The 15,503-nt window shown below is 45.4% G+C and overlaps 2 protein-coding genes across 3 annotated transcripts in view; one reads left to right on the top strand and one right to left on the bottom strand.

The window, feature by feature from the left end:
* The window catches only part of SAMD3 (sterile alpha motif domain containing 3), a 38,766-nt gene extending 30,490 nt beyond the window's left edge, over positions 1-8,276 (bottom strand). The window contains exon 1 of the mRNA XM_079970797.1: positions 8,005-8,276. The gene's annotated coding sequence lies outside the window, so the exon portion shown is untranslated. The remainder of the gene's footprint in view (positions 1-8,004) is intronic.
* Positions 6,994-15,503, top strand: part of TMEM200A (transmembrane protein 200A) — a 45,164-nt gene continuing 36,654 nt past the window's right edge. Inside the window, exon 1 of one of the 2 annotated variants that reach the window (XM_079970800.1) lies at positions 6,994-7,607. The gene's annotated coding sequence lies outside the window, so the exon portion shown is untranslated. The remainder of the gene's footprint in view (positions 7,608-15,503) is intronic. The other variant, XM_079970799.1, reaches the window with a different exon arrangement.

Here is a 15,503-nt window from a genome sequence, read left to right as displayed (position 1 = left end):
GCGTTCATTAAAAGATATTGTTATGCGCCATCCCCAATCTCCGCTGAGCTATAGCAAGATTCCAGGGAGTTCCAGGCACTTAAATCAGGGTTGTGTTTCCATTGGAAAATCAAGGCACAACAGAGGCTGCAGTGTCTTTGTGAAATATGGTTCATTTACACATATTTATACTTGAGCCTTGATGGAGGGAGTGAAGAACACATTACAACTCAAGAGCATTTCTTCTTGCTTCTCCCATGCTCCTTGGTCTTTGTGTGCAGCCACTCCCAGCCAGCACCATGTGGAGTTCTGTCCCCACTTCCTTTTTGCCCTTTCCAGAAAATTCCTGCAAAAGGATGCTTTTTTTCCTGTGGTGACATCACAACCCCTGTAACCCTGGCAACCTGCCCCTCCCAATTCTTCTGTCTGTGTCCATTACTCAGAGCCAGGGAAAGGACAGCCTTTGTGCTGTCATTTGGTCTTAATGGCCCAGTACTCTTCTCTCTTGGCTTCTTAATGACACCTCTATCTACCTTTTTCACACTTCTCCACAGATAATAGAAGCATAGAGTTGGAAGGGACCACAAAGGTCATGTTGCCCAGCCCCTGCAATGCAGGAATCTTTAGCCCAATATGGGCCTTGAACCCACAACCCGGAGCTATCCCAGACTTCCCATGAAAACATAATAGAAGCCTCCTGTACCCTAGATTGTGCCGTGCTTTGTTCCACTCCACATTCTTAATTCACATTTCTTTTTGGCCAATTTGTGTCCCTCTTTTCTTCAATCAATGTGAATGAGCCCTTTGGACACAAGGCCATAAGTGTTCCTTGCTTAGTTTAAGGGATGTTTGATCTTGCAAGGTGATACACCGTGGCTGATGAGCCAACCCTGTATCAAGTGTGGGTGTGGGGAAGCCTCATATGTTACACCTCTCTTTCTTGTATCACAAAGAGAGAAAGTCATAACATATGGAATGGGCTTAGTCTTTAAATACCAGTTCTCAGCTTCCATTAATTCTAGGAAAAAAATGTCATGCTAATCTTTCTTATAGCAAGTGCTAGCTACCTGATGTAGTCTGCTAGACTGTCACACTTGGACAGCTTTCTTGATAAATTACACTCCCGTTTTAATGACCGTGTCTGACATGCAGGCAATGAAATGACAAGGCATTCATATGTTGTTAATATAACTCAAGACTATGGCTGACCTTTCAAAAATTTTATTCATAAGAGTTTTGCATTTCATTTTGTTTGGTTAATTAAACTAATTGCATTGCTCAGTGGCCTCTAGCTAGAGACCTGAGCAAAGACTTTACAAGAGGGACCTTTAAAATAACTCAGCATAAGTAAACTCTTATGCTGTGTTGCTTCCTGCTACTTGTATGGTGTCACTGCAGAAGGACTTCCGTATAATTTCTTTGGCAGCTTTCTGAAGTAAAACTTCTTATATTTAGGGCTGTCAATCAATAAAACACTTGAAAATACCTAACCTAAGTAGTGTGATTTCTGGGTAGATGCTCATGATAAATAAACCTCTTAGATTATTTCTTTTGAATGAAGGTTTATTAACTAACTTTCACCAGTTTTAGCAAAACATATCATGCAAGCCAGCACCTTTGTGCCACAGGAATTTATTTGGGTGAGGAAGGAGTGCTTGGCCCCGACACTCTTGCCGTCTGAATGAAACAAAGTTTATGAATCCTGGAATGGTCATCCGAAAATGTCTAGCGAACAGGACTGTGCAATCTGAAAGATTAGAAATATTGCATAAGCAAGCAGCTGGTTCAAAGAAGGATATTATCCTACCTAATTTTGCAAGGTAAGGTGATGGGCACATGAGTCAGAGTTATGAGTTGTGGTCATGAATGGATTAGAGGGCAAACACAAGGTTGAATAGATAAGGTAAGGGTAGAGGAGGAAGGGGAGGGCAGGGGTGCCAACCTGAATAAAATATTGGGGGGGGGGAGTAAGCACTGCCTGCATAACTGATCACATGATGTAGTGCAATGACATCATTTGAATGGCAAAGCCCATCAATTTTTTTTTGGGGGGGGGTGTTTCCCAGCCCCCTCAAATATTTTGTTGGGAGGTCTGAAGACCCCTTGCTCCCTAGGAGCTGATTAACCAGTGTTGTATTGTTAACCAGTGTGACAGGTTTCTCAAACAGCTGGACTAGCTTCGAAGGATGTCACCGTCACCATTTAAAAAAAGAAAAGAAAAAACACCAACCAGTTTAAGGTCAGGTGTGAAGCATGGAATGCTTGAGACCAACAAAGCTGTCTCACATTATGCTACTCCTCAATTACCTTACAGCACATCTGAACCTTACGGTATCACTAGAGGAATCCTCCTGTGAGTTGACCTAATTTTGTCAATTTTCAGCACTTTTTAACTTGCTGTATCTGTGCCAATTTTTATCAGATAAGTTTATACTTTCATATATCCCACCAGGTAGATTCTGTATGCTAAGTTTACTCCCGTGCACCTATAATTTGAACGACAATTTGAACAGTAGCATTTTGTTGTGGAGATATCTCTGCATGCATTCACTTCTGCAGCTGCACATTTTGAAACCAGCATATTTTTTTCTCGCTCTTTTTAAAACCAATGACAAGAATTTCCCCAGGTTATGTAAATGACGCAGGTAATTTGATGTTCTGTACCCAGAGTGAGTTAGTATGAAATAATTTCACAAGATGGCATGATTCAGGCATAGAAAGCAGAAGATAATGGTAATTTATCTGCATCTTGAATTCAGGATACCCTACTTATTCCCAGCGAGAATTACGCTTTGCTTCTTCCTTGTTTCATTAGTTCATCTAGAGGTCCCTGGTGGAATTTTTAACAGAGACGGTATTAGTAATGCTCATGGCATCATCCACATGTAAGGAGTCTGTTATGGAATCAGATAGTAAAATCGCACAATACATTTCTTTTCCTTCCAGGAAGTAGAAGGTGACAATTTCTTGTGCCATTCATTTCATTGACATTGTCAGTTCCTTCAAATATTTTGATGACACACATCAACTTAAGGCACTTGCTGAAATTTCCTGTGTTAAAGGAATAGCAAAATGCACACTGAAGGCACATTCTAATATATCATATGTGTGGGCAATTCCCATAGTTCAGAGCTTTCCAAACTGCGTGTTGCAACATGTTAGTGTGTCGGCTGCAGTGTATAGGTGTGTCATGCTCCCCACTCTCCTCCTGGGACTAGAAAGCGGTTAGTTTAACCTCTGGTTTGCTAATAAAACTGAATTACTGTGTCATGAAATGATGCATGTCTAAAAAATGTGTCGCCAACATGAAATGTTCAGGAAGCTTTGCCACAGTTCATGCCTCAGCAATGTCCACATAGCTGACAGGAAGAACTGTGGCACCAGCAGGTGGTGTACATTGTATATTCTTCTCACACTGGGACAAGTGGAACAACTCCCCTACTTTAGGCTGTGTGCCTCAGCCACCCCTATCAGGTAAACAATAAGTCATCGTCTTGTCAACAGCTCCTTGCTATTGTACACACTGCATATTTCTTAACGGTTAAAATTATTCAGAGAGAATTTCATCACACCCACTCAACATTATACAGCTAGGTTGAAACTGAAAAACTGAAAACAGTACCCAAGCATTCACTCAGAAACATGTTGTAATGATGATGGCCCACAGCTTGACAGCCATGGAAGACACCCTACAGGCAGGAACACAACCAGTGTCTCATCAATGTCTCACCATGACCTCAACCTCAACCCCAGAAGGCTGACTTGTAAAATACAATGGTTGATGGTCCCCCAAAGCCACTGAGAGAGCAAGGAGACCTAACAGAGTCACCCACCCATATCTCCACGACCTTCTTTCTCAGCTCTGGCAGGGAAGTTGTTGCATGGTGGGGTGGGTGGGACTTCAACAGGATCTCAATGACTCAACACTATGTGCAGATCCTTAACCCAAGCCTACTGACTTCCTGATGAAAGATGAAATGGTGGAAACAGCAGAGGTTCTGTCTGTGTCTTGGTTCATTCACCAAAGGGGAGATCTCTGATAGGCCCTACTCTGCTGTTCTCACCACAAAAGAGAAGCAAGCTAAACAGCCCCTTCGCCTATTCCACATGCACAGGTGGAAGAAGCTGTGGTGCCTATTACGGGGAGAGATTTTGGAATCTGGATGTGCTAGGTCAAACAGGAAACTTCTATGAGCCAGGCTGACCCTTGTGGAGGCTCCCTGCCCAGTTCAGCACCCTGAAAGACCATACAGATTTGATGTGAACCGCCAACCTTCTGATCGGCAAACCCTAGGCTCTGTGGTTTAGATCACAGCACCACCCACGTCCCCTAAGTTGTTCAGTAGAAGTCAATAAATAGCAACATGGATGGAAAAGAACCGAAGGTGGAAATGATGGTTAATCACATGGGTAAACACACAGAGGCTGTAATCTGTACTCTCTGCCCCCATGGTAAACCTAGTATTACCATGAGACTGGCTTCTCTAGGTTGCCAAAGTATTTGTGGAAGGGGTGTAACAAAGGTCCCAAGGTGTTGAGGAAGCTCCAGGTGGCAGTCCGCTTGTCCATGCAATTACAGCCACCACATGGGACATTTTTAAACAGATGACTGTGTTGCATCCAATATCCTGTGTTGTCAGCAATAACTTGTATCCACCTTGATTTTATAGCACCAGTGTATTATCAGTGTAAATATCTCCACTTTTGTTGCTGGGGGGGGGGGAAGATTGGTATACCCTCTAGTTATAGGCATCCACTTCTCCTTTTGAGATATGAACATGGTCATTTGTTTCCTGCGTCAATGGAATGATTTGCTTCCTGAGTCAACAAGTGATATGTTCTGGGCTTTTATTACCACAGTAGGGAAGGATTATGTACCCAGAGCAGTTGTTGGGCAGCAACATGATCACTATGGATTGTTTGGAACTGCTTACTAAACTAAGATGCAGCAGCAGAGGCCACTCATCTTCTCTCTCTCGCCCGCAAGTTTCTAGGGATAATTATGCTTTTAGAAGAGTGTAAAATGTAGAACACAAGTGCATAAAACAGTTGGATCATGTGTGCGTGAAATTCGTTCTGATCGGAATTAAAACTTAATCAGCTACATTTGTCTTTTTAAAAATAACTTCAAGAATGTGTGTGAGAGACAGGCAGACAGAGGCTACAGAGTTAAATCCCCCATATTAAAAAAGTTACAATTTCTGGCCATGTTCCTGACCGTACATAAATCTGTTTGTTGGAAATAAGCATTCCTCCAACGTCTCAACAACTATAAATCTGGCTGATGTGTTTTAAAGGATGTGTCACTTTATTAGTTAGATGGCTTGCTAATTTCTCCAAACTGCTCCAAAGACTTTACACCATCAGCACCAGGCCTCTCTGACAGTTCCTTGAGCAATTTTGAGGAATGGGGTGAAGAAGCCATCAAAGGCCTTCTGCATAAAACCAGATGCAAAAGAAAAACTCTGCACATCCTCAAGGACATTCCTCTCTTTTATTATAATTCACAGACTCTAACCTTGGCAGTGAAAACAAATCCCAATATTAAGCACAGGCTGAAATCACACCCTAGCAAAGTTGCCCTAAATTCGGAAATGTTTTGCTCTGGACACCTCACACTTACAAGAAACTTAACTTTATCCACCCAGCTCAGAAGGTTGTGTCTGGGAAACTGCCTCTCCTGAGCTGGGAAACGGTTCAGAGGTCATTCCAGCTGGAAGCACCGCCGCAAACTTTCCCGCTGTCTTGCTAATTCCAAAGTTGCTGCCATAGTTCTCTCCACACTGACCCCTTCCTGAGCTTCTTTGATCTTCCGCTAGTTCTCGCTCAAAGCAGCAGCGCGCCGAGAGGGGGAGCAAAGGAAAGAGAAACGAGTGAAGTCCCATTAGGAACTGCTCCAGATTTATTATTTTGGGGGGTGGGGGTGGGCAGACAGCAGAGTCTTGTGTCAAGTTAAAGGCGGCTGCAGCTTCATCATGGCATAAGCTTTCGTGGACCATCAGATCAGTTGCAAGAAGTGGTACCCCCCTCCCAAGTTGGCAGTAATACGGTAAGTTGTGGGTGGTAGTAAGTTGCGAGCTTCGAGGGCAATGCAAAAAGGGGCGCCCCCCCCCGAAGCACAACATGTCGAAACCTCTCCAAGTTCTCCAGGCACCGTTTCTACCGCGGTTTCCTACGCCTACCGCCAAGAGTAGTTCGCCGATGATCCGCGCGATTTGAAAAGGCAAAAAGAAATCCGGTTTTCTTCCTGGCCCCTTTCAGCTGCGATTCCCAGTCACGCAAATGCCCCCGTGTTATCGCCCTCTCCCGATCATAAACACAGGATCTTGGATTATATAATTAGGATGGAAATTAAGAGTTCCTACTGGCGTTCGTTTATTATCTCTCGCCCCGCGGCTCTCACCATCGCCACGCAAATGAGCGCGGCATCAAAGCGGGTCTTCCCACCATTCCGCCCTTCCAGGCACGCTTCGGAGCTGGCGGGTGAGAAGTCTGCGCCTCCCGGCGGGTGTTGCGGGGACTCCACCTCCCATCAACCGCAGCCAGCATGGGATGATGGAAGTTGGAGTCCCAGCAACAGCTGAAGAGCCGCAGCGATTGATCGCAGAGCCAGCAGCTGCCCCAGATTAATTCGCAGGAAGTGGTTCTTCCTTCCAAAAATCCCCGCTGAGCTTTCTTTGCGCGTCGCTGCTAGTGGGGAAGACGCGCGTGGCTATTGGCAGCGCCCCACCGCGCGGCTGCCTGGGCTCATTTGGGACAAAGAGCGGGATATAAATTTAAGAAATAATTAGCACACGCACCCCTCTGTGTGTGTGTGTGTGTGTGTAAGAGAGAGAGAGAGAAGATCCTATTTATATGTCCCAAATATAGAGGCTATTTGGAGTGGGCGCTTTTCTTTCAGCCCCAAGCGCAGGAACGGGTGGAATTGAAAGGCGCAGCGGGAGACGTTTCACGCCTTTCTTCAGCGTCACCCCTGGAAGCAAGGCCCCGATGGTTTGTGCCCTCGGCGACTCGCCTTACGACTCCGGCTCGGGAGAGTTCATATCTAGGGAGGAGGGGTGTGTGTGTGAAGAGGGAACCAGGTCACGCGACCTCTTGAGTCAACGGAGAGCTGAAAACTTTTCGAGCTTGCCTGTCTCCTCCTCTCTTCCCTCAGAGAGAGAGAGACGCGCCTCCCATTGGCCGCCGCCGAGGAGGGGCCCTCTGTCCCCGCCCCCCAAAAGAGAAACTCCCACCAAGGGCACCTCTCCTTTTCCCACGGAAGAGGCGGGGGGCTGCAACATCTGGCTGGCTGGTGCAGGTGAGAGGGAACGGCTAGCGCGACTCCGCGCGCCACGGCGGGACTTGAGCTGGAGCCCGAAATAAATGCCCCCCCTCCGCTGCAGCCCACCCCCTCCCCGGCCCCTTCTGCCCCCGCCTCCCACTTCCGCGCCCCCTTCATGGCTTTGTCTGCCTGAGCCCCTGTGAGGAGGAGGCGGTGGCGGCGCGCGGGGAACATGGAGAGACGCGCTCGCGGTCTGGCTCGCGCGGAGCCTCCGCTGGTGTGAAGGGACCCGAGAGGCGGAGGAGCCCGCCGGGAAGAGCACGGCAGCCGCCGGACCCTCGGAGACCCCGCGCACTTGCTGCAGGTAATTCGCGGCGGAGGGGGAGGGACCTGAAACCCTTTCGGCGTCTTTATTTCCTTAAAGGAGATGCCCGGCCGTCTTCGTAGGAGGGCGAACGGGATTCTCAGCGATCCTTAGGATTCCCAGTTGACGGAAGGAGCAACTCTTTGTTCTTCGCCTTGTTCCTCGCCCGCCTCCTATATGTATATTTTAGCATGCACTTGTAGGAGCTGGGGGTCTGTTGCAATAGATTTCAATTGGATAGGGGGCAGAGTGATAAAATGGGGGAGGCAGCGTTCCCTAAAATGGGGCACCCTGCCCAAAAAAGGGCCACGGCACGTGAAGAGTCTCCCCGCTGCTCTGTGCAGCTGCTACACCCTCTTTTGTTTGCCTCTGAAATTCTTCAGCAACAATTCCTTACCAGCTTCAAGGCGCAAGAAATGGACGGGGAAAACGCTGGCATTCGTCCAAGGGTAGTTTCTTGTCTATTTTTAAAGGAACTTGGCATTTTCTATTTAATTTTTTCGTGCTGGTTTACACACACAACACACAATCACACTTGCTTTGCCGAATATTTACAGGGATGAGAGGGACAGATGGAAACTATCAAGGGGAGTGTACTTTTCCCATGACAGAAATGAGAAGAAACACATGCTGTTCTTCCCTTAAATCAGGTTAGGGTTTCAGTCTGGATTGTTAATTGACCAGACAGATGGTTGTAAAAAGCATGTCATGCTCAGATGACCTGTTAATGAAGAATTTAAATAGCCCATGTTTAAAATTAACAAGGTCCTGGTCACATTACATAGAATCCAGGCCATCTGCTCCTTTACAGTAGTACATAAAAAGTGTAGAGATTTTCCTAGTTTAAAAAGAACTGTTAGTTTGTGTCCATTTAAACTACACTTGAAAAGTGGGATCCCAAGTAAAACCGAAAATGAAAGCTCAGACAACAAATTCTGGCTAAATTGAAGTTCTCAGAAGTTGTGCATGAGAGGGTTGCGCATTTGGTACATATTCTTCAATGGACCCTTTCATGTAGTATCAGCTTTCCTTTTGACTTCCACTACCAAATATAGCATTCAATAAGTGTGCTTTTATCATATAAGTTGCAATCTTGCACACAGTGTGTCTGCTTAAAGCTCATTGACGTCACAGTTAATTGGCCACAGATTGTGTTCAGGATTGCAACCAGGTATTTAGATATGGAATTATCCTGCTCAGTAAAACTGTATCTCAAAAGAAATTCCATATTTTGGGACTTGGCTCTGTAACTTGGGGTTGTCTGATATCATACAAGTAAAGCACACGCCAATTTTCTATTTGCGTATAATGGACCTCATGAGAGAAACATTTCTCCCTTTGAGTTTTTGAAAAGGGTCTACTAAGAAGAAGCTACATTCTTAGTAGATTGAAGTATGAATAGTTGAATGATTTGGCAATAGTGCTTCATCTTGTTTCTAAACGGGAACATTTTAGTGTCTACATCATGTTGCCAGTAACATTTCTTTTCTAGCAAAATACTTGTTAGAGTATAATTAAGAGGCAATTTCAGTAATTTAGTGCATGGATAACAATTAGTCTTTTGTCCTGAGCAGAAAGCAGTGTTCATGCAGAGAAAAGCTCAAGTGCAGATATATAGCAATTTGGAGAAGAAATCATATGTAATTTGTATGGTGTTGGCATAGGAACATATTTTACTTGTTGCTCTTTCATTGACATCAGTGTGATTCAGATGGAAGTGCACTGCAAGGAGAGCGAAAAAACAAAACCGACCTGAAGTCACAGTCCATGTTCACCCTTCACAATAGAGGTGCTGGCTTATCATGGTTTATTGCAGGGGTCAGCAAACTTTTCCTGCAGGGGGCCGGTCCACTGTCCCTCAGACCTTGGGGGGGGGGGGGGCGGACTATATTTTTTGAGGGGAAATCCCCTCCACCGACACTCCCCTCCCTTCTCCACAGCACTGGACGAGCCCTGGTGGCTGCTTACCTGTGCCTTGCGAGCGGCAAGGGCTGGTGGTGGCAGCGGCGGAGGGATGATGAGCAGCGCGAAAGGGCTGGCTCCGAAGAGGGGCTGCTTAAAATGGTGCTCAGCTAACTGTGGCTCAACAAAGCCCAGCCCCCTTGGTCCTCTAGGCATGGCGGGGAGAAGTCAGGAGAAGGGAGGGAGGAGGTACCACAGTGGGGGGTGTGGGGTGGGGGGTGGGGTGGCATAGCCCAAACAATCAGAATCCTCACACCAATCCACACGGTGATTTCTGGACCATCCGCGGGCTGGATCCGGAAGGCAATTGGGCCAGATCTGGCCCCCAGGTCTTAGTTTGCCAACCCATGTTTTATTGGGTATGTGCAGCCTGATGGTGCATGCTGCCCAATCACTTCCGCCTCTCCCTGGCATCAGTGAGAGAAACAAACTAAACTTGACATCCAAACCCTGGTTCCTAGTTTCTTTTCCCCTAGCAAGCCAGGATCACTAGCCAGCCTTAAAACATGGTTTGTTGTTGGCTTACAAACAGTGGGTTGTTAGGGAGCAGTAAACCAAGACACTTAATTACCGTCGCTTGGTTTGTTTCTTCCCACTTGTGCCAGGAAAGAAGTGGAGTAGGGGCCATCAGGTAGTCTGCATCCATATGCTGCTCATTCACAACAGACCATGGCAACCCTGGCATATGGTGACATGCAAATGTGCCCACTCCTTCCTTCACATGTGGAAAGTTTGGGTCAAATTAAGACTGCCTGTCCCCGTATGCAGATTTTGGACTTATTGAGTGGTCCTGAAATGAGCATGCAGCTTCAGGTCGTGAGGGAACATGAATATGCATAATGCTTCACACAAATAAAGCTTTTCATACCAGCAGTTCTTCTGTGAGACTTTTCTCTTTCATATACACCAGGGATGGGAAGTCTGTGACTCTTCAGATGCTGTTGGACTCCAGATCCTGTCAGCCCAGCTAATGGTCCGGGATGGTGGGAAAGCCACAGTTTCCCCATCCCTGATGTACACACGGACACCTTCCTCCTCAATACTTGCACATTTCCTCACACACTGCTGCTTAAATGCACTTTACCTTTGCCTCTTGTCTCTTTCTCTCTTATCCAAGCTCTCCTCATCGCTGCTAATGGAGAAGAGAGATCTGAAAGAAAGCCTTCATCAAGGACATACAAGGCTTCACATATGTTTTCAGGTGTATCTGGAAAACCTTGCACCCTGTATTGTGTGAATAGTGTCTCAGTGTGCATTAATGGGGGGGAAGTGTGCCATTATGAATACCCCCCCTTTTTTGGCAGGATGGAGATTGAATTCCATGTCAGGGAAACATAGGAAGGGAGATTCCTTATACTGAATCATAACACTGATTAATCTAGTTTAGTACTGCCTGCACTGACTGGCAGGAGGTCTAGGATTTCAGACACAAGTCTTCTGTAGTTCCACCTGCAGTTGCTGGGAACTGAACATGGAAAACTTCTCTTTGCAGTACATACATTCTACCAGCTAGCTATGCTCCTCATGATGACAGTGTGGGAAGCAGTACTATACCCTGGCTGGTTTTTCCTAGTGGCTGAAAAATATGCCTAATTTGGCCGTGGCGCCTCATTCTACTTCCTTACCGAATATTCTTAGCACAGACATACACAAGCCTAGTGCAGGAATCTTTGTTGTGATAACCTGAAAAGTCTGGCTGCATTCAGGTAGCAACCTTCTTACAGCACTGATTATGACTGCATTCACACGGCCCTGTTTTTCTGACATTTCCCTAACTTTTGATTTCTGCATTGTATTTGAGCCTTCAGATGACATAAAAGCCACTTCCACAAATATAGGAGATTATAGTGCAAGCTATTTCCATGTTACTTGCTTCTAGAAAAAAAACCATCTGCAAATAACACAGAAATGAGCACCAAACTTGTGCTATATACCACTAAATTTGTGGAAATGGCCTTTATATAACGCAGAAGTTGTTAGGAAAATGTTGGGGAAACTGGAATAAACTGCCATGTGAATGCTGACTATGTGACTTAGTGAATGGCACCCTATTTGGGTGGAAAAATTCAGGGAACTGATCAGGACATCCTTTGTTTAGACTAGTTGGAACAAGCTGGCCTCCAGGTGTTAGACTGCATCTCCTATCATCCTTTGAAGGAGGGGGGAATTTAGCACTCAGATAAAGAAATATGTTTTGACTAAGATTATAGAACTAATATTAAGTGGGCATTCCTCTGTTGTTGGCACCATTGTCATGGTTTGTAGCATTGGCACAACATTATGATTTATACTGTGTCGTTGGTGACAATGTGTCTTTGGATGTCCTTTGTCCTTAATGCAAGATGGAAAATCATATAATCCAGATGATGCCATCAGTTGTGGAAGAGTCACTAACAACCCCTCACTATGTGCATGAACTTGAAACATACATTAGATGTATGCAAAGGAATAGGGCCGGTGAAACATTAATAGCACCCTTTAATTATGCTTGGTTTTATAACAGAATTAATTTAGCAAAGATAACATCACAATATGAAGTGTGATAATTTTTCAATATGGTCCAGAACCTTCCCAATTAAAGTTTGTGGCATCTTTAAAGAAATTACTGTAATTAAAAATGATATGTGTAGGAAAATAGCAAGCAGACCATAGATAAACTCAATCTGGCATAAATTTATGAGTTTGTGGAGAGGACTGCTGACCCTTGAGGCTTGGTGAAGAATCTCGGTGTAAAAAAGTTGTATTTGAGTATATTCAGTATAAAGCCACTGTCTTGGCCGATGACAGCAAGGTTGAATGTGAGATGAAACCCTTTGTACAGTGGCATGGGATTAATTTCTCACTGATACCAATGCCAAACGTATGTGTCACTGGACCCCATCACAAGCAGTAGCCCTTTCCTAACACATTCATACTGGCATGAAACCCCTTCGTTGTTAGCATAATCTGTACTTACCAACTTTTTTACTCCCGTGTCTTTGTCAACTTGTTGACCTGCGAAAATGAATAGCTAATCTTGCTTCATTTCTGCTTGTCGAATGGCTGCTAAAAGCACAAAGCAGGTTAAGCAGAAAAGGTAGCAATTCTACTCTTAATTTATGTCCTTGAGGATATCAGGTTGGTTGGATGGCTATGCAAAAATATGTGCTTTGTGGCATTAACTCCAATTCTGAGCATTTATATGGTAAGACAAGAAGTCTAGAAGCAAGTCAATACGAATAATTTGAATAGGGATTAAGGGTGGCACATTTGATGTTGCCAGGCCCAGCCCTATAGGCAGAGTGAGTGGGCACCTTAAATGGCAGGTGAGTGCAGAGCGGTAATGAGCAGGTGGAAAACAGACTTGTATGTCTACACTTCCTAAGATAGCCTGCTGCTTTCAGGTGTCATAGATGACACTGTCCTTTTACCTGTACATAGAATAATAGAATCATGGAATTGTAACATTGGAAGGGACCCCAAGGGCCATCTAGTTCAACCTCCTGCAATGCATTGAAGTAAGAATCAACAGTCAGTCCGGTTGATCTCTGTACATGGAAAGGGTGAATTTTGTCCTTTGGCTCAGACAGCAAAATGTATTGGGTCATCTCTGAATGTAGCTGCCACACAGCATCCACTTCCAGCCAGATTCAAACCAATTATACCCATTCATGTCCACATCAGCGTGCTTTATGTAATTTAAATTGCTTCCTGTTGTGGCTGTCTCTACAGGGGCTGTCCTGTGTGTGTACTGATTTGCCAAAGATCAGATGATTTCTTTGTGCAGGATCTTCCAAGTGGGGTAAAGCAAATATTCGTTATTTTCTCATTTACTGGCGTGCAGTCATTTTATGTTGCAGCCATGCTTACGGTGAGCTAAGCTAAAGAAGGATTTCCCTTTCTCACTCTCTCAGCACTTCACTTTATAAAAGCAGCAATTATTGGCAACTATGTGAATGCAATGAATGTCACTCTTTAGGGTGCGGTTTAAGTTTTCTTGTGTTTGATCTGATTGGAAAGAAATGTAGGAAGCGCACAGAATTTTATACATTTTGATGAGTAACAAGCTGGGGAATGGAGTTTATGTTGGTTTTCTGCAGCCAGGGATCCTGCAAGGAAAACACACTTACAGATTTCTTCAGAGAAGTAAATATTTCAGGCCCCAGAGCAACTGGTATAGCCAGAATGTTCCTTGGTCATATGATGAGCAACTGAAAAGCAATCTCAGCCACTCATGCACAAGTGAAACAAAACTATATAACATAGTATCCCTTTTCTTTCCCCCTAACATCTCCAAAATCCTACACACTGATCTTCAGGACTTCACTATAAGAACCGTTCAAGATTTCAGTGAGACTCATGATCATACAAAGGCTTTGGGAACCAGATGACTCATCCAGTACTCTCTAAATCAGTTATATTTTGTTGGTGCAGATTTAAAATGTGATCTCCCAGCTCTCAGTCAAGCTATCCTCAATACCTACCATGCTGGTCCTTGTATTAACACTCTCTGCCCCTATGCTGTTTATTCGCTTTCTATCAGAAGTAAAAACAACAACAAACATATGTATCTGTCAATCCCAGGATGTGGTCTGAGGGCACCTTGCTTTAGCTATGGGGGTTTCCATTGGTACCACTTTCTTGGCCCTGTTGCTATCTTGATGGCAGGGCATCAAGCTGACATGACCTCCTCAATCAATTGGTTTAGTTTTCCAGTTACACTCACATTTTTGAGGTAGTAGGTACAGTGCTTTAACTGCCGCCTCCTTGGTTCAAAGCAGATTCCTTCCTTCCCTCCTTTCCTAATTTGAACAGGGGTGTATGTCAAGCATGTGGCACACCACAATACGTGGTTAGTGGGATGTGCTTGACTTTATGGGTCACAAGTTCCAGACCTACACTGCAGTACTTGGAAAGATCAGTTAAAAAAGGGAACTAGTTCATCCTGTCCAAAAATAAACTAGTATTGGTCAAAGATCTTACTTTAAGAAAATGAGCTCTGGTTCCAGTGGCGGAGCATATGCCCACGCTGCCCAGGGCGGGCACTCTCTCGAGTGGGGTGGGGCATGGAGGGTGCCCTCCCATGCGCCACATTTCAGGGTAGGAGAGGAGCAGGGAAGCTGCTGCTCACTCTCCTCCTGCTCTCTGCAACTGGGTCAGACATGACCAGGCAACAGAGCTGCTGCGGCCAGGTGCGCCTTGCCATGGCTGAGGAGGGCTGCTGTCTGCCGCCAGGTCAGAAGAGCTGCCGCTGCCGGGCATGAGGTATACCATCCACTCACCTGCCATTTTGTCACCCCCCTCAGTCATGACACCCGGGGCAGTCTGCACCCACCGCACCCCCCTTCCCATGCCTCTGTCTGGTTCATCGCTTCAGGTTACAGACTCCGTTAACCCAGAAATAGTACCTTGGGTTAAGAACTTTGCTTCAGGATGAGAACAGAAATTGTGTGGCCGTGGCACGGTGGCAGCGGGAGGCCCCACTACCTAAAGTGGTACCTCAGGTTAAGAACAGTTTCAGGTTAAGAACGGATCTCCAGAATGAATTAAGTTCTTAACCCGAGGTATCACTGTAAACTCCTGCCAATTGCATGCCTTGGAGTATATATCCAACAATCCAGTCCAGAGATCATCAGTTCAGTTTATTAGAGGTGCATCCTCAGTGTGGCAGTTTTGGCTTGATTTACTTGATTGGATCTTCACAGATCTCAGGGATCACAGTATTAGGAGGTTTTAACAACAGTAGCAGCAGCAGCAGCAGCAGCAGCAGCAGCACTGTGCATTTAAGAGTGGTGTTAGTGGCATAAATTCAAATGCTGAGTCTGTCTGCAGCAATATATCACCAGGGGCGGACTTTGGTAATATGGTGCCCTGGGTATCTCACCTCAGAATCCCAACAGTGTGTGAGTTCACTACTCTCCCTGTCCCTTTCTGACAACAAATCCCAAGCTCCCA

This window comes from Podarcis cretensis, assembly GCF_951804945.1.
Source record: "Podarcis cretensis genome assembly, chromosome: 3".
NCBI lineage: Eukaryota > Metazoa > Chordata > Lepidosauria > Squamata > Lacertidae > Podarcis > Podarcis cretensis.
This window is presented reverse-complemented; position numbering and strand designations above follow the sequence as displayed.